We start from the raw sequence: 24,051 nt of genomic DNA on the forward strand, positions 1-24,051 counted from the left end.
ATTGAATGGCACAAGCCTTTGCTTAGAACCCCATTATTCTGTGTTATTTAACAGTATTGTTGCTGTAAATTCTGCTATGATGTTTAGTAGCTATAAATCTATAGTCGAATGGAATAGAGGTTGGACCTTTTTTGTAATATGAATGTAAAATTGAAACAAGCCAAGACTGTGGAATGAATCGAGATTAGAGACAATTATTATATAATGGAGAAAGAATGGTGGTCCAAAATCGTAGATTTTCTGAAGCTGTCGGGGAGGGTAACACATGACTGAAAATACTTGAGGGAGTTTGTTAGACCTGGCATTAATGGCGTGATTTTCCCCTAACTTTTGTCCTTCAGACTTCCTGTTTTTGCTGATTTTAGGACTCTGTGCCATTACCACTGTTAACCAGTGCTAAAGTGCTTGTGCTCTCTCCCTAAAACATATTAGTTGGACTAATACCCAATTGGAATGTCAAATTAACTTTTGGGGCTCTGGTTAGTACTATGACCAGGTTTTTCAGAAACTTAAAACGTGTATGAATGGCAGGCCTTTTTCTCTTGAAAAATTGGCAGCATTTTTTTCAAGACATCTCTTTAAAATTAAAGTAAAATATAAAAGGCCATGCTGCTTCCTATTCATGCAATTACATAACAATATGGTAATCCAGTGGGCCGTAGGACCTAGGTACAGTGCGATAGAGAAAAGAGTGGTTCTAACAGAAATCTGAAGATATAGCAATTACATTAACCTATCCTGACTCTATGCCAGTAGTCATACAACCCCAATACAGGGAGAGGGACTGTACCATTCCTAAATAAAGGGAATAGTATACCACCATTACAACACACACAAACACAAAAATTCAATTGAGATTAATTCAGAATTGTATTGAGAGTAAATACACATACATGTATATACATATATTACCTACTGGCGGTCGCCAGTAGGTAGTTATAGTTAGGACCTATTTTCCATAGGAAATCCGCAACATTCTATTTCCAATAACTTTGGCACCGGTCGACGAGTCATGTCATGAGTGATGTAATATGTGACGTCATCAGCAGTGCATTGCGGGCGCGCGAGTTATAGTTAGCTGAACTAACTATAACGGTGGAATTTCAATGGTTGTACGAGTGAAATGTCCAGCTAACTATAACACCCCTGAAACCTAGGGTTTTTTCAGTGAATTTCTAAGGTTTTTTAAATGCTAATTCCTAACTATAATGTGCCTGAAACCTGTGGTTTTTTAAGTGAATATATATAGGGGAACAAGAGACCTTAGGGGATGAATCCAGCTTTCCAGAACGACAGAAGATCAGGCTGTGGCTCCGCTACATCGATGATATTTTCTTGGTGTGGGGTGGCACGGAACCTTAAGCCACTGAGTTTATTGAGAAATTAAACAACAATAAATAGAACATCAGTCTCACTAGTACCATGAGTAAAACCTCAGTGGAATTTCTGGACACTAAGGTCGAGGTAGATAATAATACCATCCAAACTAAGCTTTTTCGCAAAGATACAGCCGGAAATACCCTATTACATGCCCTTAGTAGTCACCCGGACCCTTTAAAATGGAGTATACCGTTCGGGGAATTACTAAGGGCTAAACGGAATTGCAGCACCTTGACAGGGTATAAGGAAGAATCTGCCATCATGATAGAAAGATTCAAAACAAGAGGGTATCCTACATGGGTCCTAAATAAAGCAATACGTAAGGTGGAACAAATAGAGAGGACAGAAACTCTTAAATCAAGTATTGATACGGAGTCTGAAACGACTTCACAAGAGGAGACAACAAGAATCATACTTACTTACAACAGAAATGCTAGGGACATCAGGAATATATTGACCAAGAATTGGGATATCCTCAAAAGTGTATCCCAACATAGGTTCCATCATCAGTGAAAAACCCTGCATCACCTACAGAAAAGGATATAGCTTCAGGGATGGACTAGTACATAGTGATGTCACTATCTATAACACCATGAAAAATCAGGGACTGAAAGGCTTTTTTCCCTGCGGACACTGCAGGGAGTGCAGAAACAGCACCATGAAAAAAGAGTATCGAGATGGTAGGGGCATGGTTAAAACCATCACACAGTTCCTTAACTGTGGAACTCCGTTTGTGGTATATTGTCTTGAATGCCCCTGTAAGTTGAGTTATATAGGAAGTACAGTCCATCCAGCGAAGAAACGTGTATTGGAACACATGCGGGCTACCACCAATTGTGACAAACAGTATCCGGTAGCCCGTCATTTTCAAGAACAGCATTTTTTGAACAACATAGGTCTTAGCTATTATGTTATGGAACATATCCCGAGATCCCCGAGGGGTGGTAACATGGTATTGAAACTTAGACAGCGAGAATCAAGGTTCATCATTGACCTTCAGACTAAATTCCCGGGGGGGGCTCAATCTGGACGAGGAATTACGAATACATCTGTACGAAAAGTAATGTTTAATTGCTCGTCAACATGCTCCTCATAACAATTTGAGAGAAAAAATGCTTATAATGTTGTTGCACATATGAATGTTCTGTTGAACTGATTTTATCTCACTAATGTCATTATTACTAAATCTTTGTATAGTATTATATACTTTCTTCTTACACATGTCCTCCTTTTTTCTCTCTTTTTTTCTTTCTTTCTATTTACTACAGGAGGAAAGGCAGGGACCCATACCACTTGGGTGGTACCACATTCACGGGTCCACAACCTTTTTTCCGGAGGCACTTCACGAGTCGGTATCACGTCAGATTTATAATTGTCACTATCAGTTTCCTCTCTTGCATTGATACAGGTTCTGCCTATTGTCTGGGTGATTATGAGCACTGGCTCACATCGTATTTCCCGGGATTTCCTTGTAAATCAACCGAGAATTGGTTCATTCTAGTATGTATGGGCACTAGCACCCAGGATTTTGTTGCAGATGGTTTTATGTAGATGATAGAGGGCATATACTGACACGTATACAATCAGGTATTATGGACACATGTCCAACTTATATGTCCTTGTGTGGATACTATATTATTATTTATACAACAGTTGTATCACACAGAATATCACTGTACAAACAGTTTATTTCTCCCTTAATTGATGAAGAGACCGTGATATAATCTACACAACGACAATTTTACTTTAGATTGCAACCATACATACTTACTTATGCACTGGCACTGATGACTGACAGAACTTATGTAATTCTTGTATGGAGGGGATTTATGACACATATCTTGCACGGTACACACGTCACTTTACGAGTATGAGGCATAGTGATTTAATTATTTTCTTTTCCTGGGTACGGTCTATAAACGCTATGTAAAATACATTCCGAACTGCTGAACGGAATTACACCAAATTTGGCAAAGAGGTGGTCCTCAGGTCAGACTCGTGCCTTTTGCTGAAATGGTGTAAATCCGTTCAGTAGTTCCTGAGAAAATTAGAGTTAAAAAGATAGATATATCTGGGCGGAGCCTAACCACACATCTCATCGGGAGATCTGATTGGTTGTCAGTACTTCATCCAAGAAGTGTTGGCAGCCATCTTGGGACCAATATACATGATAGCATCTAATTAAAAAGCATTGCAGTTGATACAGATCAGGGTATCAGAAATATGCCCACTACCACAGATAGAGTAATTTCACAGTTACACGCACATACATTCATCATACGCTAGGGCCCATTTCACTAACATACGCTCCAATACTCTACCAGCAGCAAACCTGTGGGAAGAAAACTCCTAAAGCACCCTGCATCTATATCTAGGCGATAGGACCAGTTTAGTGGTTGCCTAACATAATATAAACAATCTATAAACAATAATCATAAAGTCTTCAATAAACGACAAGAAAAGAAACAACCAACACCATGTTTAAAAGTTATATTGCTTTATCTAAAATTAGTCAGAATAAATCAGAATAAATCATTTCTCATAGTTACCTATTCTAACTAGTGTCAGAACGGGTCAAGACCAGTCTCTCAGAAAAGTCTTTTCAGGATAAGGTCCTCAGCATCAGTCCTCAGCAACGCAAGTTCACGCAGCAAGGCGACAAAAGAAAGTGTGGGGAGAGCCCTCCCTAAGCTAACATTTTATAATGCAAAATACAATGAAAACCCACATGAATTCAACAAGTAAAATTGTAGCACTGAGCGGAACGAGAAGGAAGGGATGTAACTTTGCAACATCTTGAAATCTCCGCTCAGGAAAAGTCATAATACGCAAACCTCAGAACAGGAACCAAAGATTAGAAACTATTAAAGTTCATTTCCCTCAGCAAACCGGCTTTAGCACAGAGTTCTTTCTGAGGCTCTTTGTTTACCAAGGACAAATCATTTCTTTTGGAGATCCTCCAAACTTGCTGATGTCCTCCCGGAAATTTCCATATAAGGACTACGGTCAGTTGTCTGTAACCGAATTCCAGCAGGGGTCTCCCTTGTCACATCACAGATTTCGCCTGCACCAGAGCTCAGCCAGGCTTCAAATTATTCTCAGTTATTTTCATGAAAGCCTCCATAGGCCACAATAGACCATCTTTAATTAAAGAGACAAAATAAAGATTACTACATCATAATGATTAAACAGTGTTAACCCCACTAACACCCTTATGTGTATGCATTTATCTAGCTTTGCGACATATAGAGCATTAATTCAGACAGCGTTTTGTGCTCAAAATAAATAGCACACAGCAACGTTTAAACATAAAAACTTGCACGTTATTGTGAATACACAAACAGCACACACATGCTAACCCTCGTGTAACCTTCTCTTGTGTTAGGACAAACAGGTTGATTAGTGAAACACACTTGCACAAGACTAATAATTAGTTGTTAATTATTAATAATTAATAAAACGCATAGACATGCCAGAGCTCCAAAAGCCCCAGAATTTTCTAACAGAAAACTCTGCTCCAGCAATCCCCCCTTTGGTGATTTTATCACCAAATAAACCCAAAAAAAAAATTAGTGAAAATTTAGTCCCATTTTAGGAGAAATCAGAAATGTCTTTTCCCCTTACACAACATTAAACACCAGTCACTCTTTCATCATCTCTCTTAGTCTCTAAATAAACACTCTCCCTCAATTCTTCTAATTCAATCTCTTCTGGTTCTCTTTTCGAATTTTTCGAATTCTTATTTTTCTTTTCATTTTTCAATTTCTCTTTCCCTCTCCTGTTTTTACAACACACACACACTAATCTCAGTATCAGCAAAGCAACAATTATACAAGACAAGGGAAACAATATTCTACCTATAATAGTACTACCTATTTTTGCAATAAAATCCTTAACAGCTATCATCTTATTAGCTAGTTTAGTCCATAAACTCCCAGTTTCAAGTGGTACTAAATCTTCATGCAAATCAGTAATATTTTTGATATAGACCTTCAGGTCTCTACTTTCATCAGGAATGTAAGTGCAACAATGTTGAACTTTCAAAATTCCACAAACTCCACCCTCCTTAGCCAAAAGAATATCAAGGGCAAGTCGATTTTGCATAGACATGGCACGTACGGCACTTAACTCCGTATTTACCAAAAGAAATCCCCCTGCGGTATTTGTCGATAAACGATCAACCACTGTGGACAATTTCCGAATTCCATAAGCATTTAAAGAAATTCCCACTGCTGGAATCAAAACCCCAAAAATATCACCCACAATTTCAGACCAAGTTTCTCTCTTAAAACGTTTTAATAGGTTAATATCTTCTACATCACTTATTTTATCTGTATGAAACAAGTAAAATTGTAGCACTGAGCGGAACGAGAAGGAAGGGATGTAACTTTGCAACATCTTGAAATCTCCGCTCAGGAAAAGTCATAATACGCAAACCTCAGAACAGGAACCAAAGATTAGAAACTATTAAAGTTCATTTCCCTCAGCAAACCGGCTTTAGCACAGAGTTCTTTCTGAGGCTCTTTGTTTACCAAGGACAAATCATTTCTTTTGGAGATCCTCCAAACTTGCTGATGTCCTCCCGGAAATTTCCATATAAGGACTACGGTCAGTTGTCTGTAACCGAATTCCAGCAGGGGTCTCCCTTGTCACATCACAGATTTCGCCTGCACCAGAGCTCAGCCAGGCTTCAAATTATTCTCAGTTATTTTCATGAAAGCCTCCATAGGCCACAATAGACCATCTTTAATTAAAGAGACAAAATAAAGATTACTACATCATAATGATTAAACAGTGTTAACCCCACTAACACCCTTATGTGTATGCATTTATCTAGCTTTGCGACATATAGAGCATTAATTCAGACAGCGTTTTGTGCTCAAAATAAATAGCACACAGCAACGTTTAAACATAAAAACTTGCACGTTATTGTGAATACACAAACAGCACACACATGCTAACCCTCGTGTAACCTTCTCTTGTGTTAGGACAAACAGGTTGATTAGTGAAACACACTTGCACAAGACTAATAATTAGTTGTTAATTATTAATAATTAATAAAACGCATAGACATGCCAGAGCTCCAAAAGCCCCAGAATTTTCTAACAGAAAACTCTGCTCCAGCAATCCCCCCTTTGGTGATTTTATCACCAAATAAACCCAAAAAAAAAATTAGTGAAAATTTAGTCCCATTTTAGGAGAAATCAGAAATGTCTTTTCCCCTTACACAACATTAAACACCAGTCACTCTTTCATCATCTCTCTTAGTCTCTAAATAAACACTCTCCCTCAATTCTTCTAATTCAATCTCTTCTGGTTCTCTTTTCGAATTTTTCGAATTCTTATTTTTCTTTTCATTTTTCAATTTCTCTTTCCCTCTCCTGTTTTTACAACACACACACACTAATCTCAGTATCAGCAAAGCAACAATTATACAAGACAAGGGAAACAATATTCTACCTATAATAGTACTACCTATTTTTGCAATAAAATCCTTAACAGCTATCATCTTATTAGCTAGTTTAGTCCATAAACTCCCAGTTTCAAGTGGTACTAAATCTTCATGCAAATCAGTAATATTTTTGATATAGACCTTCAGGTCTCTACTTTCATCAGGAATGTAAGTGCAACAATGTTGAACTTTCAAAATTCCACAAACTCCACCCTCCTTAGCCAAAAGAATATCAAGGGAAAGTCGATTTTGCATAGACATGGCACGTACGGCACTTAACTTCGTATTTACCAAAAGAAATCCCCCTGCGGTATTTGTCGATAAACGATCAACCACTGTGGACAATTTCCGAATTCCATAAGCATTTAAAGAAATTCCCACTGCTGGAATCAAAACCCCAAAAATATCACCCACAATTTCAGACCAAGTTTCTCTCTTAAAACGTTTTAATAGGTTAATATCTTCTACATCACTTATTTTATCTGTATGAAACAAGTAAAATTGTAGCACTGAGCGGAACGAGAAGGAAGGGATGTAACTTTGCAACATCTTGAAATCTCCGCTCAGGAAAAGTCATAATACGCAAACCTCAGAACAGGAACCAAAGATTAGAAACTATTAAAGTTCATTTCCCTCAGCAAACCGGCTTTAGCACAGAGTTCTTTCTGAGGCTCTTTGTTTACCAAGGACAAATCATTTCTTTTGGAGATCCTCCAAACTTGCTGATGTCCTCCCGGAAATTTCCATATAAGGACTACGGTCAGTTGTCTGTAACCGAATTCCAGCAGGGGTCTCCCTTGTCACATCACAGATTTCGCCTGCACCAGAGCTCAGCCAGGCTTCAAATTATTCTCAGTTATTTTCATGAAAGCCTCCATAGGCCACAATAGACCATCTAACCATCCTCTGCTACCAGAGAAATTGATACAGATCAGGGTATCAGAAATATGCCCACTACCACAGATAGAGTAATTTCACAGTTACACGCACATACATTCATCATACGCTAGGGCCCATTTCACTAACATACGCTCCAATACTCTACCAGCAGCAAACCTGTGGGAAGAAAACTCCTAAAGCACCCTGCATCTATATCTAGGCGATAGGACCAGTTTAGTGGTTGCCTAACATAATATAAACAATCTATAAACAATAATCATAAAGTCTTCAATAAACGACAAGAAAAGAAACAACCAACACCATGTTTAAAGTTATATTGCTTTATCTAAAATTAGTCAGAATAAATCAGAATAAATCATTTCTCATAGTTACCTATTCTAACTAGTGTCAGAACGGGTCAAGACCAGTCTCTCAGAAAAGTCTTTTCAGGATAAGGTCCTCAGCATCAGTCCTCAGCAACACAAGTTCACGCAGCAAGGCGACGAAAGAAAGTGTGGGGAGAGCCCTCCCTAAGCTAACATTTTATAATGCAAAATACAATGAAAACCCACATGAATTCAACAAGTAAAATTGTAGCACTGAGCGAAACGAGAAGGAAGGGATGTAACTTTGCAACATCTTGAAATCTCCGCTCAGGAAAAGTCATAATACGCAAACCTCAGAACAGGAACCAAAGATTAGAAACTATTAAAGTTCATTTCCCTCAGCAAACCGGCTTTAGCACAGAGTTCTTTCTGAGGCTCTTTGTTTACCAAGGACAAATCATTTCTTTTGGAGATCCTCCAAACTTGCTGATGTCCTCCCGGAAATTTCCATATAAGGACTACGGTCAGTTGTCTGTAACCGAATTCCAGCAGGGGTCTCCCTTGTCACATCACAGATTTCGCCTGCACCAGAGCTCAGCCAGGCTTCAAATTATTCTCAGTTATTTTCATGAAAGCCTCCATAGGCCACAATAGACCATCTTTAATTAAAGAGACAAAATAAAGATTACTACATCATAATGATTAAACAGTGTTAACCCCACTAACACCCTTATGTGTATGCATTTATCTAGCTTTGCGACATATAGAGCATTAATTCAGACAGCGTTTTGTGCTCAAAATAAATAGCACACAGCAACGTTTAAACATAAAAACTTGCACGTTATTGTGAATACACAAACAGCACACACATGCTAACCCTCGTGTAACCTTCTCTTGTGTTAGGACAAACAGGTTGATTAGTGAAACACACTTGCACAAGACTAATAATTAGTTGTTAATTATTAATAATTAATAAAACGCATAGACATGCCAGAGCTCCAAAAGCCCCAGAATTTTCTAACAGAAAACTCTGCTCCAGCACAGTTAATGGAAGGTTTTAAGACTTTAGTTACATTATAAATCATTTGTTGATGGTACCATACTCATTTTAGGAATTGTGGTGTGTTCTAAGGTGATTTTACCATGTGAAAAAGCCTTCTGCTGTGATATCATGAATCATGTTTGAGAGAAAACTATTGTCTCATGCTTTTCCCACAGAGGTTTGGAAGGTGATCTATAAGCTAAACTGAGAGCATATTTTCTGTAAATTCACATTTTCTTTCTCAGTCATGTGAGAATGAAGTCTGACATTCTCAGTAAAACATGTACATCCAACAAGGTCAGAGATTGTCAGTTGATTCCTTTGTGTTCTACTGCAGCTTCCCCGAGTGTTCTAAAGAACAACTAGAGCGTTAACAGTCCTACTTATGACAAACGTATTGCACACCTGAAGTCATCTTGATTGGAATAAAGTGGTAACTCTTAAAACATTTAATTCAAAAATGAACAAAATGAGGGGGTTCATTTTGCCATAGAAATTATGATTAGTGCTGCAGAACGAAAAATTAGGGCACATTTTGACTTCTCAAATCCTCTTCTATTTCATAAAAATATTCTGACATGCAGACTGAAACATGCACTTTAAATACCAGCAGCAGACTTCCCTGGTGAACAGTAGCTTTACTACAGTGATCTAATGAGCAACTAGAGTGCTAACATTCAGAATTTATGGCAAATGTGTGACACATCTGAATGCCTTCTTGATGGAACCAAAGTAAAAAACTGAAAGTATTTCCTACTGAGGAGACTGCAGTAAATGAGGAAATTAGGAAACGTCATAACAAATACATCTCCCAAGATGGCCACCAGACACAAAAGAGCCCAAATGTAGCCCAAATATCACCCAGATGTAGCCAAGTATAGCCCAATGACAGAATGTCCCAGAGTGTTCTTAAGAACAACTAGAGCGCTTACTGTCTTACTTATGACAAAAGTATGACACACCTGAAGCCATCTTGATTGGAATAAACTGGTAACACTTAAAACATTTAATTTAAAAAGGAACACAATGAGGGGGTTCATTTTGCCATAGAAATTATGATTAGTGCTGAAGAAAGAAAAATTAGGGCACATTTTGAGTGACTTCTCAAATCCTCTTCTATTTCATTAAAAAATTCTGATATGCAGACTGAAACATGCACTTTTAATACCAGCAGCATACTTCCGTGGTGAGCAGTAGCTTTACTACAGTGATCTAATGATCAACTAGAGTGCTAACATTCAGAATTTATGGCAAATGTATGACATATCTGAATACCTTCTTGATGGAATCAAAGTAAAAAACTGAAAGCATTTCCTACCGAGGAGACTGCAGTAAATGAGGAAATTAGGAAACTTCATAACAAATAAATCTCCCAAGATGGCCACCAGAGACAAAAGACCCCAAATGTAGCCCAAATATCACCCAGATGTAGCCCAAGTATAGCCCAATGACAGAAGTGTGCAAAACACTTATTTGTTGTGTTTTTGCAGTTTAATATAGTGCAGACTTGTCAGGTATTAGAGTGCTTTACATGAGCATTGGTTACATCACACAAGAACAAATTCATTTTGGTTGTAGACACGGGGAGATGAAGTGATTTGACCAGAATCACAGAATGTCGAGCTGAAGCAGAAACTCCAACCTGGTTCCCCAGTTGCAAAGTCTGCAGCTCTGGAAGTAACACCACATCATCTCCCCTAAGTGCAACATTTAATCAAGTGGTCAACTGGATAAAAAAAACAAAGATATCAGATTTGTCGCTATTTGAAAACTCAGAAAATATGTCCTCATTTTATTTCGTTAGAGCACTAACCATAATTTTGACGCAAATAAGACCCTCTCATATATGTCATTTCTAACGGAAATGCTCTAGGTATTACAGTTTTGATTACATCAAGATGACATCAGGCGTTCCACACTTTTTTAATAAATATAGAATGTAAGCAATCTAGTTGTTCATTAGGATACTTTTGAGAGGCAGAGGCCTGGGGCACGGACTCTGAAAATTGAAGGCAGGTAGGAGGGTGCAGACGCAACAATTTGACCACACTGGGCAGGCAGGAAGGGCCGTGGCAGCACAACAGACTATGGAGGGCAGTGGAAAGGGGGGCAGGGGCAACACACCAACAATACAGGACTGGCAAGAGAGGCTGTGGCAATATAATAGACAATTGTGGGTAGAAAGAAGAGGCAGTGGTAGTACAACCATACATGCCAACAGATCCAATTCAGCCAGGAAACGTCCAATGTTTTTAAGCTCAAATGGGCTTTATTTGATCTGTCCCCTGTCTACAATCTCCTCTTTTTCAATGTAACTCAAAGGGGATAATCATTACCCCAGTTCTTTTCAAAATCTCCCTCTTACCAAGTTCAAAATGTTCGCAAGTATGGTACATTGGATCATGGAAGGCAGGAGGAATTGGGATAGGGACATGGACTTGGATAACAAAGGACAGGAGGGATATGGAGAGGTGCACCAAACTCACCCTGCAGGGCAGGCATCAGGGTTTGCAGCAGCACAATACACCACACAGGGCATGCGGGGCGGGAGTGCAGCACAACAATCCATAGAATGCAATAGAGAGGGGACATAGACAACAGAGAACAGAGGGGAAAGAGGCAATGGTAGCTAGCTGACCATAATGGAGAGACAGGAGAGAAAGCTGCAGCATAACAGACCATAAAGGGCAGGAGGGACGGATCAGGGGCATTACAATGCAACAGACTAGCCAGGAGGGAGCTAATAGGGGTCTGCACATGGAAACAGAGGGCTGGGGGTAAGGGGGATGGCAGCAGCAGCAAGATGACTATGGAGGTCGGGCAAGATGGGCACTAGAAGCAAGACACACCATGGAGAGCAACAGTGAGACTATGATGGCATACACACAGACCATGGAGGGAAGGTGGGAGGGGGTCAGGGGCAGCTAGCTGACCACACAGGGAAGGTGGGAGGGGCCGTGGCAGCACAGAAGACCATGCATATCAAGCGGGAGGGTTAGTGGCAGCACAATGGCTATGATGGGCAAGAAGGAGGGTGCAGGGGCATGCACAAAGGACCATGGAGGATAGAAGGGAGGGTCAGGACCTGGGCACAGACAAGAGAGTTCAGGGGAAGGGGCCTCACAACAGACTGCGCAGGGCAGGCAGGAGGAGCAGTTGCAACACAACAGACCAGGGAGGGCAGGAGGGTGTGGCAGTAAAATGGACCATGGAGGACAGGAGGAAGGGGATAGGTGCATGGCATGTGGACAGGCAGGGTGGAGGTGGCAGGGACAGGTTACAGTCCTCTGACAATGCTAGGCAGGTGGGAGGGGAGTGGCAGCTCAACAGAACACTCAGAGTAGATAGGAGTGGCAGTTCCATGAAACATAGTGGGCAAAAGGATGGAGCAGGGGCATGCACAAAGACATCGGAGGGCAGGGGGAAGGAGAATAGGGGCAGCAAGCTAAGCACAGAGGCTTAGCAGGAGGTCAATGATGGGCCATAGAATTGGGCAATGGAGGGCAGGAGGAGTGGACTGGTACATCATGCTAAATGGAGGGCAGTGGCAGCACATCAGACCATACATGGCAGGAGGGAGGAGGCTAGTCCATGGATTCAGACAACAGAGGATAGGGAGGAGGTGGATGGGGCAGCAAGCTAACTGTTCAGAGAAGGTGGCATATTAGGAACTTTATTGTTTTTAAAATGTGTGTCTGTGCGAACTACTTAAAATATGAACAAGTATGCAGCATAATCTCACTTTTATTCAGGAAGAAGAGGACGTTTGTTACTGTGATGCCGGGCTCACTTGGCAGAAACACCCCCTGACCCTCCACCCCCATCGCAAAATGTAACGCCCGTGAAAAGGGTAGGTGGACGTAGTGTTATATAGAACATAGTCCTGAGAGCACGATTGAAAATGAAAACTAGATATAGTATATGGTATAAACTATGCACCAAAAAGTGTGATATAAGATGAACCGGGCGTGAAATATAATATGCAATACATTGTGCGCAATGACAGATTCATTGGAGAGCGTGAGATAGCACAGGCACTAGCGCGTGCTATGCGATATGCGCCTTGGCGTGTAATATGCACAGGGCAGTGTTGTGTAACCTAACTAGTCTCTAAAGTTGTAATGTAAAATATGTGCAGGGGAGTGTAACGTTGCATATGCACTGTGACAAAGATATGGATCCCAGATTGTAATATGTATGGCATAGTGCTGTGCGTTAAAACATAACATAGGCATCGAGGAAGGCACGTTAGATGGGGCAATAGAACCTGTGCAAAGGCAAGTGTGGCATGACATTCACGGGGTGGTGTTACAGTGCACATGGGCTAGAGAGTGTCATAGCATATGCACTAGCTGGTGGAATACAACACAGAAGTGTGTGGCACTCGGTGGACACTGGTGGGTGTAACACAGCATTGGGCTCAGCCAGGAGCATGCTGTGACTCTCAAGTGAGGTTCTTCTCCTTTCCAGACAGTAAAATAAAAAGTATTATACATCCGGCGGTGGATGTGTGTTTTATTAACCGTGAGGGGGGTTTCTTGCATAGTTTGGTCGAATTTTTGTCGAATCCCCTTTGAATGGCTTGGTGTGCGTGTGTATTAAATGTACCCGTCAATAGCTACCCATGTTTGTATAAATAAACGACAAGGGTGTCTACTTCGAGAGTACCCACCGGCGGGGGCGCCGGGATTAGGCACGGTAGGGCGTCAGACATGTCAGAGCTTCACTAGTGGTGTAAATATATTCCATGTGGATTAATTGTATGCATAGTCGCCTTTTAATGAATATCACGCAAATCGTCATGGTGATAGGTACATACGGTTTGTCCAGCATGTCCTAGGTGTTTCTATAAATATATAATAAAAAAAAAAAAAACAAAGGCCCGATGCCCTAAGTGGCCTGAGGAGGGGGCAACGCAGCCCCCCTCATAAAGAATTAAACAAAAAAAAAGGCCATGACCCGGGGGTTGGGGTCCCCGGGGCCGATTAAGGCCTTGGGAGGGCCAAATTAATTTTTTTCAACAAAAAAAATTAGGGTGCAGGCCCTGGGGGATGGGGTCCCCAGGGCCAATAAATTAGAAAAAGAAGGGGGGCCACGCAGCCCTCCTGCATAAAAAAATAAAAAGAATAAAAGAACGGCATCGCGCCGGAGGCCACGCCCCCTCCTTGCAGCACTCTGCAAACGCACCCCCTGGCCAGTTGTAAGTTGGGGAATTAATTCCCCATCAATACTGAGGGTCCCTGAGGGACAATTAGCCCTACAGATATCTCCAGTATGCGCCAGGGAGTTGCGTTGCAGACAGGTGTTCTGAGGCAATGCACCTTTTTACACCTCTATGCAACGCAGCTGTGTGGCGCTTACTGGAGGTACCTAGTGGGCTAGTTTGACCCTAGGCACACTTAGGATTCAAGGGGACTTAATCTCTCAACTTAGAACGGCCACAGGGCGCGTTTACACAGTGGTGAAGGGAGGGGACGGGGCCTCAGGTGACGTGTGCAAACACACCCTGTGGCGCGTTTTAAGTTGGGGAAATAATTCCCTTTTAATCCTAAGGGACCCTGGGGGCCATCTAGCCCACCAGGTGCTTCCAGTAAGCGCGACTGCTCAGAGCTGCAGAGAGGTGGTGCAGGCCGTGCTCCTTTTTACATCTCTCTGCAATGGCGCTTACTGGACATACCTAGTGGGTATTTTGCCCCTAGGGACCCTCAGGATTCAAGGGGACTTAATCTCCCAACTTAAAATGGCCACAGTGTGTGTTTACACAGTGGGGAAGGGAGGGGACGGAGCCTGAGGTGACGTGTGCAAACACGCCCTGTGGCGCGTTTTAAGAGGTAGTTTTAATCCCCTGCCCTATTATATACTAGGGGCTTACAGAGGAGGTCATGCTAATCACAGGGGGACCCCAACGCATAGTGTTCCCTAGTGTATGTGGTGTTTTCACTGTATTCTGAGTGTCTTTTAACATAGCACTGGCTCTAGGACTGGTTTGTCAGACTCAGTTACCACCAGTATCCGTCTGAAAAAGTTGAGGGTACAGGATGATTTTGCAACAAGGCTTCTTTCTGCTCTTCTGTTTGTTCTTTCTGCACATTATCCTTCTTCCTGCACTTTTCTTCGTCTTTGAGGACTTCTGTTGCTTCTTTCTGTGCATTTTTTCTTCTTTCTTCACATGTCCTATCTCTGTAGGCATAGTTAGAAATTAGCATTTAAAAAACCTTTGAAAATCACTGAAAAAACCATAGGTTTCAGGCACGTTATAGTTAGGGATTAGCATTTAAAAAACCTTAGAAATTCACTGAAGAAACCATAGGTTTCAGGGGCGTTATAGTTAGCTGGACTTTTCACTCATACAAAACCATTGAAATTCCCCCGTTATAGTTAGTTCAGCTAACTATAACTTGCGCGACTGCAATGCACTGCTGATGACGTCACATATTACATCACTCATGACATGGTCAGTGACATCACTCATGCCATCACAGATGACATCTCAAATGACATCTCAAATGACATCACTGATGACATCATCCTTTTGATAGTGTGGCAGACCTCCTCTCCCCCTAATATAACCTTTGATATACACATTCAAAAATAGAAACTAACATTTTCAAAACAATGGACATACCAATACCAGTTACAACAACCTATTCAGTAATTCTAAGATCCACATACACATCCACTCATTCACCAACAGTCCTATACAGTCACTCATACATGTACTCACTCATCATATGTACTCATACACCTATACATCCTGTTACACAACACCTCTCATCCATAGAGTTACTCACACACATAGTCACTCATGCTAATAAAGAATCAAACATCCATTTACTTGCATATACAGTTATACACCACACTTACTTCTACAGAAACTTACACATACTTAGTCTTTTAAACAATCACTTATAGAAACACATACTTATTCATACTGGAACTCTTTCAATCTCTCATTCTCACATATACTTACTTATATACACCAATAGTCACATATACTAGTTTAAAACATATGTAGTTACTCATAAAGACACTATTGAGACAGTCATTCACTCACTAACACACCCATGCACACACTCATCCACCCATACAGTCCTGCACACATGCTGTCTTCAACACATACAAACAGTGAGTCACTCATTCATGCACCTATGCACTACGTAATACCCCCCACCGAACCATACAGACACTCAGACACTCATACTGATACTCAAAAAACCAACTAATAACCTATATAGACACTCATGTAGCTACAAACCAACCTATGCAGCCACTTATACACAAAGTGAGAGACTGATACAGAAATTTACATATTTAAACATTACTCACTAAGCCATGTATTCACTAAGATACACTTAATCAGTCAGTTATACAATCAATTTTTCAAAAACAAATCATCTATTTAGACACGTATGTGCCCATTTATTCTTCCATCGACCTTGAGATATACATATATAAAACATATGTAATTTTCAGAAAAACACACATTCACTGGATGATGTCATGAGTGATGTCATGAGTGATGTCATTTGAGATGTCATCAGTGATGTCATGAGTGGTATCACTGACCATGTCATGAGTGATGTAATATGTGACATCAGCAGTGCATTGCGGGCGCGCGAGTTATAGTTAGCTGAACTAACTATAATGGGGGAATTTCAATGGTTTTGTACGAGTGAAAAGTCCAGCTAACTATAACGCCCCTGAAACCTATGGTTTCTTCAGTGAATAAATATATATATATATATATGTATATATATATATATATTACCTACTGGCGGTCGCCAGTAGGTAGTTATAGTTAGGACCCCTTTTCCATAGGAAATCCGCAACATTCTATTTTGAATAACTTTGGCGCCGGTCGACGAATCCTCGCGAATTTTTCAAAATAGGTGGGGCGCTACGCTCCGCTCCTACCCTGAAAGTCTCGGGGGGATTCGTCAAGCGGGGGCTGAGATAAAAGGGGGTCCCAAAACGCGTTTTTCCCATGCATTTTTCCATAGGACCTTTAGACAGGGCTACAGCCCGAACGGCTGAACAGAATTACTTGAAATTTGGCAGAGAGGTAGTCCTCAGGTCAAGGAAGTGCCTTTTGTAGGTTTGGTGTAAATCTGTTCGGTAGATTCTGAGAAAATAGCCTTTAAATCAATATATATATCTGAGCCAGCTTACGGTGCGCTTACGGTACGCTTACCGTACGCGTACGGTGGCGTGCGCGAGCGCGATTCTGATTGGCTCTTCGATCTTAGTAAACATTCGAATCGGCCGAAACCCGGAAGCGGCGGCCGCCATTTTCTCTCTCGCACTGAGAGTTAGATTGTAAAATAAAGTGAAAAATCATATAAAGGGGCTGTTTAGACAACTCCCACACACATAGCCATGTGGAGGGAGTCCCCAAAGACCCCCCAAGGGCAAAAATGCAATTTTTATTTTTTCGCTAATTTCGACGATTACGCTTACCGTACGCGTACGGTAAAAAAATGGAAATAAAAAAAACACTATCCACACTTACCCCACCCCATGTGCTTTTGGTGGCCGGAGGCCACCAAATGTACAGGGCTTATTAGAGGTGACAAAAACTAAATATTTTAAACAAAAATAATAAAAGAAAAAATTATCCACACTCTTTCCACCCCGTGTGCATGGCTTATAAAAATTACGAAAAATTAAAATATTACCGTGCACGGAACGAACTGCGTTAAGTGGGCGTGCACGCCACGAATGGCGTAAAGTAACTTAGCATTTAAAAAAACGTACAAATTCACTGAAAAAACCATAGGTTTCACACACGTTATAGTTAGGAATTAGCATTTACAAAACCTTGCAAATTCACTGAAAAAACCATAGGTTTCACACATGTTATAGTTAGCGGAAATTTTACTGATAAAAACCAGTGAAATTCCCCCGTTATAGTTAGTGCTGGCAACTATAACTCACGCGACCGCAATCTTCTGCTGATGACATATGTGTCTTTATGAAAAAAAAATATTTGTAATATATGTATAGCTAAAAATGTATGGAAGAAGACATGGGCAAATAAGTGTCTAAATACAGTATTAGCATCAGCAGAGGATTGCGGTCGCGTGAGTTATAGTTGCCAGCACTAACTATAACGGGGGAATTTCACTGGTTTTTTATCAGTAAAATTTCCGCTAACTATAACGTGTGTGAAACCTATGGTTTTTTCAGTGAATTTGTACGTTTTTTTAAATGCTAAGTTATGTATGTATTATTATTTTTATATATTTATTTTACAATAAACTACGTATTAAAAATATATATTTTTTTAATGGTTTTTCACCGTGCGCGCACCCCCGCGATTTAAAAAAAAAAATAATTTAAATGTTTTTTTCTGCCTTCGGGGTCCTTCAGTGACCCCCTCACAAAGGCTAGGGGGTCAGGAACTCTCTACCCTGCACACTTTTCACGTTCGCCACCTCCCTTTTCCACTCTCGCACTGATAACAAACAAAATGGCGGCCGACACTTCCTGATTTCGACCGATTCGAACGTTGACTGACATGTAACCACCAATCAGAATTACGCTCATGCATGTTCAATTTCAAGTAATTCTGTTCAGCCGTTTGGGCTGTACCTTCGACTAAAGGTCCTATGGAAAAATGCATGAGGAAAACGCGTTTTGGGACCCCCCTTTTTTCTCGGCCCCCGCTTGACGAATCACCCCGAGACTTTCAGGGTAGGAGCTGAGCGGAGTGCCCCATTAGTTTTGAAAATTTCGCAAAGATTCATCAACCGGCGCCAAAGTTATTCAAAATAGAATTTTGAGATTTCTTATGGAAACACGGTCCTAACTATAACTATCTACTGGCGACCGCCAGTAGATAATATATATATATATATATATATATATATATATATATATATATATATATATATATATATATATATATATAGATATAGATATATATATATATATATAATATATATACACACACACATACATAGATATATACACACACATACATAGATATATACACACACACCCACACACACACAACACACACACAATGCACACACAAATATATAGTGGTTGCTCCATTGTGTGGAATGTAAGTGTTTGAAGTAAGTGCTCGTGCATAAGTGAAAAGAAATCAGAAAGAATAACGTATACATTTAACAAAGAGAAACCACAACTATGTAGAATCTTACCCTGTCTGACACCCTTCCTTTTTTGAATAAATCAGTTTCCAACCATAATGTACAGGTACAGTGTATGAATCAGTACTGTCCCTCCGTGGATAATTTAGTCAGTTCATTCCTACAGCCTGGACTGACTATACTATCCACAGTGTGGAAAGATGGATTTTTATGATCAGTTATGTCCCCTATCTTGGACCCCAACGGTTTCATGTATAAATCACAAGTACATGTATGTTCCCTCCAGTTCCAGTTATGAAGACGCAAACATGTGCGTCCACCGTCAACATGTCCTCTTTCAGATCCGCCATGAATGGGCCGGATATTCTATTCCTAAGTATGAAAGGCCACCGGCTTTATATGGTTCCTTTATCCCATTTTTACAGTCCAGGCGAGTAGGCCCTGATTCTGCCATTAAGCCTTTTCCTGCCTTCTGCCTCTGAAAGCTCCAGTCTGAGCTCGCATCTGTATCCATGAACTTTGTCCTACTCCCTGCGCGGCTAACGGTGCCTGACTCAACCTGTCTGCTTGCCAAAAACTGTATTTCACCTTCGAGATTATCTGCTCCGCTCCCCATCCAATGCATTCCTGTCTAGTAGTTTAAGTAAACATTCTTCCAGCTACCGAGCAAAGGGCCCGGCTTCTCTGTCTTTATGCAAGTAATTCATAGCCCTGTTACTATGGAAGATTTCTGCCCTCGCATCTAGTGTAGACACTTAGACGCTTGTACACGCACTAACAGTCAGTATAGTCAGTATAGAATAAGATTCTATTCTAAGAGACCTCTCTTTTTGGATAACATAGTTCTTTAAACATAGGATGTTAGATATGATTTGGGATTAGGTTGACATAACCCCAGACTTCTGTCTCCACATGTAGAGCTAAATGTCAAGTCCCCTTCACCCCCTAGTTGCACGTCAATCACACGTCATGCTGCTGCGCGCGCATCTCTGCCAAGTATTTCTGCTGACATTGCGAAATTCTTTCATGGAACCACCCATTTGTGACATCATAGCTAAATGACGTTCTTTTGTTACGCCTAGTTACACCCATTTTAGTTACGCATGTATGATTTTATCTCTGTTATCAACTGTTACGCCTCCTGCATCTGTTTCACTATAATGCCTCTTCTATAAATATGATTATCTGTCAATAAAGTATGGTCCTTCACTTCCTGAACCTTCGTGGTGATGGAATATGGAGTCCATCAATTCGAATTGATTTTGGAATAAAGCCCGTTCCGAACCTCTAATACCACGGATTCTGTCTCTTATTTTACTGAGCTATTATTATAGATTTTCCGCATCAAATTAAGTACCGGTAATTAAATTATTTACCACATATATGGCGCCCGAACAGGGACACTTTCTCATCTCACGCGCCGGAGGTGCGTTGCAGGCCCGGTCTCTTGCCACAGCTGGACGGACAACAACGCGTACCCACAGGATTTCCTGTATCTCCCTCCTGCCGAGCGGGGGTAACTGAGGCTGCGATCAACACCCAGACGAGGCGGTGAGAAGTGCGAAGTATCCCGACCAGAGCCTAGCCGAGAGAGCAAGATCCGAGGTATACAGAGGCCCACCAGTTTCCGAGGTTCCGAAGTTTCGAGTCGAGTCCAGTCCGGTTCAAGTCCAGTTCAGTTCAGTTCCGAGGCCTTCCGTTCCGAGCTACCCGGTGAGTACCATTGTCGGGGAGGCGTTCTGACGTGCACATAGGTTGTGCCGGTCAAGACGGGTTTGGGTACACAAATCCGGTCTGCACTGTTTCAGCAGTGTATCTGTACTGTTTAGCAGTATATCAAGTATGTCTAGTATATAATTCAGAATTACCTAGTTAGTGCCGAGTATTATGCTTAGTGACTAGTTCCCTAAATAGCCATCATTGTTGTTTATTAAATGTTAAATGTTAAAATGTTTTAAATACGTTCTGCATATTGTGGTGTGAATGACTGTTCATTATTGTGTTTTGTTGTATTAAACGTGTTCAAAATTAGGTATCAGATTAGTTCTCAATATGCCGCTCTTTTCGAAATTAAGACAGATAAAAACTAGAAAAGGGGTACTCGAAGAAGCTGTTCCCATTCCTCCTAGGGACACTCTAGGGTACTTTATGTATCATAAACATGGCCTAGACGCCATATTATTTCTTGATTTCTGGGTAGACTACACCAAGGAATTACCAGAAAGTCAGAGGTGGCCCGCAGCTGGGACCTGGGATGCAGATTGCATCATGAAAGTAGAGGAAGAATTATGGAAAAAGAAAGCTAGACAGTCACAGAAAGATGCCATTGAATTATGGCGTAAAGAATCATATAGACGTACAGAAAAAGCGCTCAGACAGGAAGAGAAAAGTAAGGAGAATTCAAATAAAGTTCGAGAAAATCTATTAATTGAAGAAGGTACTCGAGTAAAGTCAGAACAAGTAGACAGACAAAGAAATGCCCTTATGAATGGTATGTATCCTCTTCTGGCCGAAGGGTTACCCAAGGCTACTCCGGAGATGCCAAAAGACTTGCCACCCCCATTGTTTCCGATAAAAGCACATCCCAAAGGGCATCCCAGAACCGCAGAAGATGTTTTCCTTTCTTCTTATTTAGACGACGCAGCTCCCGAGTATGCTAATACTGCACCACATAGACCGCCTGCCGAGGGGGTTCAACGCCAAGACCCTCTGTCTGTACCTCTGCAACAACAAACTCCGACACAAGTTCCGGCAAGCACATCTGTTCCTACAGCTGTACCCACACCTATGGTTGCTATATCACGTTCAACGAATCCTTTCATACCCAGCACCCCAGGTGGTGCTACGGGAGGTACAGCAAACATTTTTTCCACGCCACCCAGAGTAAATAAACTTTCCTTTCAAGAATTAGCCCACCAACGTACGCCCAAACTAGTAAACTCCCGACATGCTTAAGGAACTTCTAATAGATTGTAGATATGACCCTGTGCCCGGCAAAGAGGACGAAATGCTGCTGGCATCATTACGTATCCGACGAGCTGCAATATATTTAGGGAGGCTACCAGGAATGACTACACATTTAGAAAATATATATCACTTTGTCCAGTCAGGGCGAGATTCTGAGAGTATTAATAGAGCCATGGAATACCAGAAAGTGGAGATACAGGGGGAACTGTTACGTTTCCTCATAAATTGTGTGATCAGAAATCAAGACCGACCAGGGGTAAATCCGGAAGAAATGCAAATTCTTACCACATGGAGTCGGAATATATCAGAGGGGAGACATGATAAACGATTAAGTATAATAGCTATGTGCCGAAAGATCCGCAAAGAAGTAGAACGAATACACGAAGAAAGATTAGCAGTAGACCAGCCTGAACAAACCGAAGAGGAGGAAGAATTAGAACTGCCCACAGGACAGTTAGAAACAATGGCCTATGTAGGTAGAGGAAGATCTTGCAATAATACTAGATGCTTTACTGATCCGATACGTCCGATACGTCCAGATAATAACAGAAATTTCCAAACACCTATAATAAATATAAGGTCCCCCGAACATTCGTTCCAAGCCGCTGACAAATTACTCCGAGAACGAAGGGGTTATCATATACTCGATTCTATGGACGAACAAGAATTAGCCAGGTCAGCCGTTCACTGGGTTGACAGTCCCGGAAAATATAGTGATGATACAGTAGCGCACACGTTTTTGAACCTCACCCCAGATGAACAGCGTTTAGCTGGTATCTATATGATTCAACAACTCCTTATATTATATAAAAGCCAACACTCTGATCCTGGTCCCCTACCTGATATATTGACTGAATTACTCACGAATAAATGGAGAGGTTCAGGTACTGAGTTAATTAGAGAAATACTGGAATCCAGAAAACAGTACTTTCTTTTTGTATGTCCCGAACATGTCTCACTGCCCATAAAAGAAAGAACGACGTATTACATGGATAGACAGAATCCCTTACGCGAAGTGCACCCGATAAAAGGTGATGACAATCAGTTTAAACGTGTGTTTGTATACACACCCATATCTAAAATAGAACTATTAGAAATGAAGAAAGTGGTACCCAGTCATGACAAAGACCCAGCGGGTTTCCACCGTGAAACATGTTGCTCATGGGAGAGTATACCTATCCCGACATTATGAAAATATTGAAGGTATTAATGCCTGCGGGCATTTACGAAAAACTCAAGGAAAAGGATTGGGAGGTGGGAGACCAAAAGATAGATTGGACAGCATTAGAAAACGAAGAAAAAGCTCGAGGTCCAGGTTCAGGGCTTGGGGACAAGACCAAAACACTACCAGGTTTACTAGTACAGGTACTGCCACGTTTATTAACTACGAAAAAGGAAGACTGGGGTGCAATCTCAGCCTGTAAACAAAAGCAAGATGAAGACACTAGTGATTTCTATGCCCGATTCGAAAAATGTTTTGGTATAAATAGTGGAATAAAAGCAAGTAGCGAATCGTATCCACATCTGTTTGTGACAAAATTAGTTGAAAATTCCTTGCCCCAAGTTAAGAATAGAGTATTAAAATTCGAGAGTACCTGGCAAGGTAACACTCCGTCACAAATGTTACAAATGCTACAGTACCATCACAATAGAATTAGAGAGGAACAAGAACATGAACAAAGACGCATGAAAGACACGAAAATGAAAATGCTAGTTTCCCAGACAGTTCCAGCTGACGGTCATAAAAAGGGTATGACACAGTCCAGTGTTTCAGCAGGTCCTGTAAAAGGGACATGCAACTATTGTAAACAGCCAGGTCATTATGTACACGATTGTCCAGTTTTAAAACATAATATCGCCATAGGTAATACAAAAGAAAGACCACGGCAA

The sequence above is a fragment of the Triturus cristatus genome, chromosome 4_1 (genome assembly GCF_964204655.1).
Source record: "Triturus cristatus chromosome 4_1, aTriCri1.1, whole genome shotgun sequence".
Taxonomy (NCBI): Eukaryota; Metazoa; Chordata; class Amphibia; order Caudata; family Salamandridae; genus Triturus; species Triturus cristatus.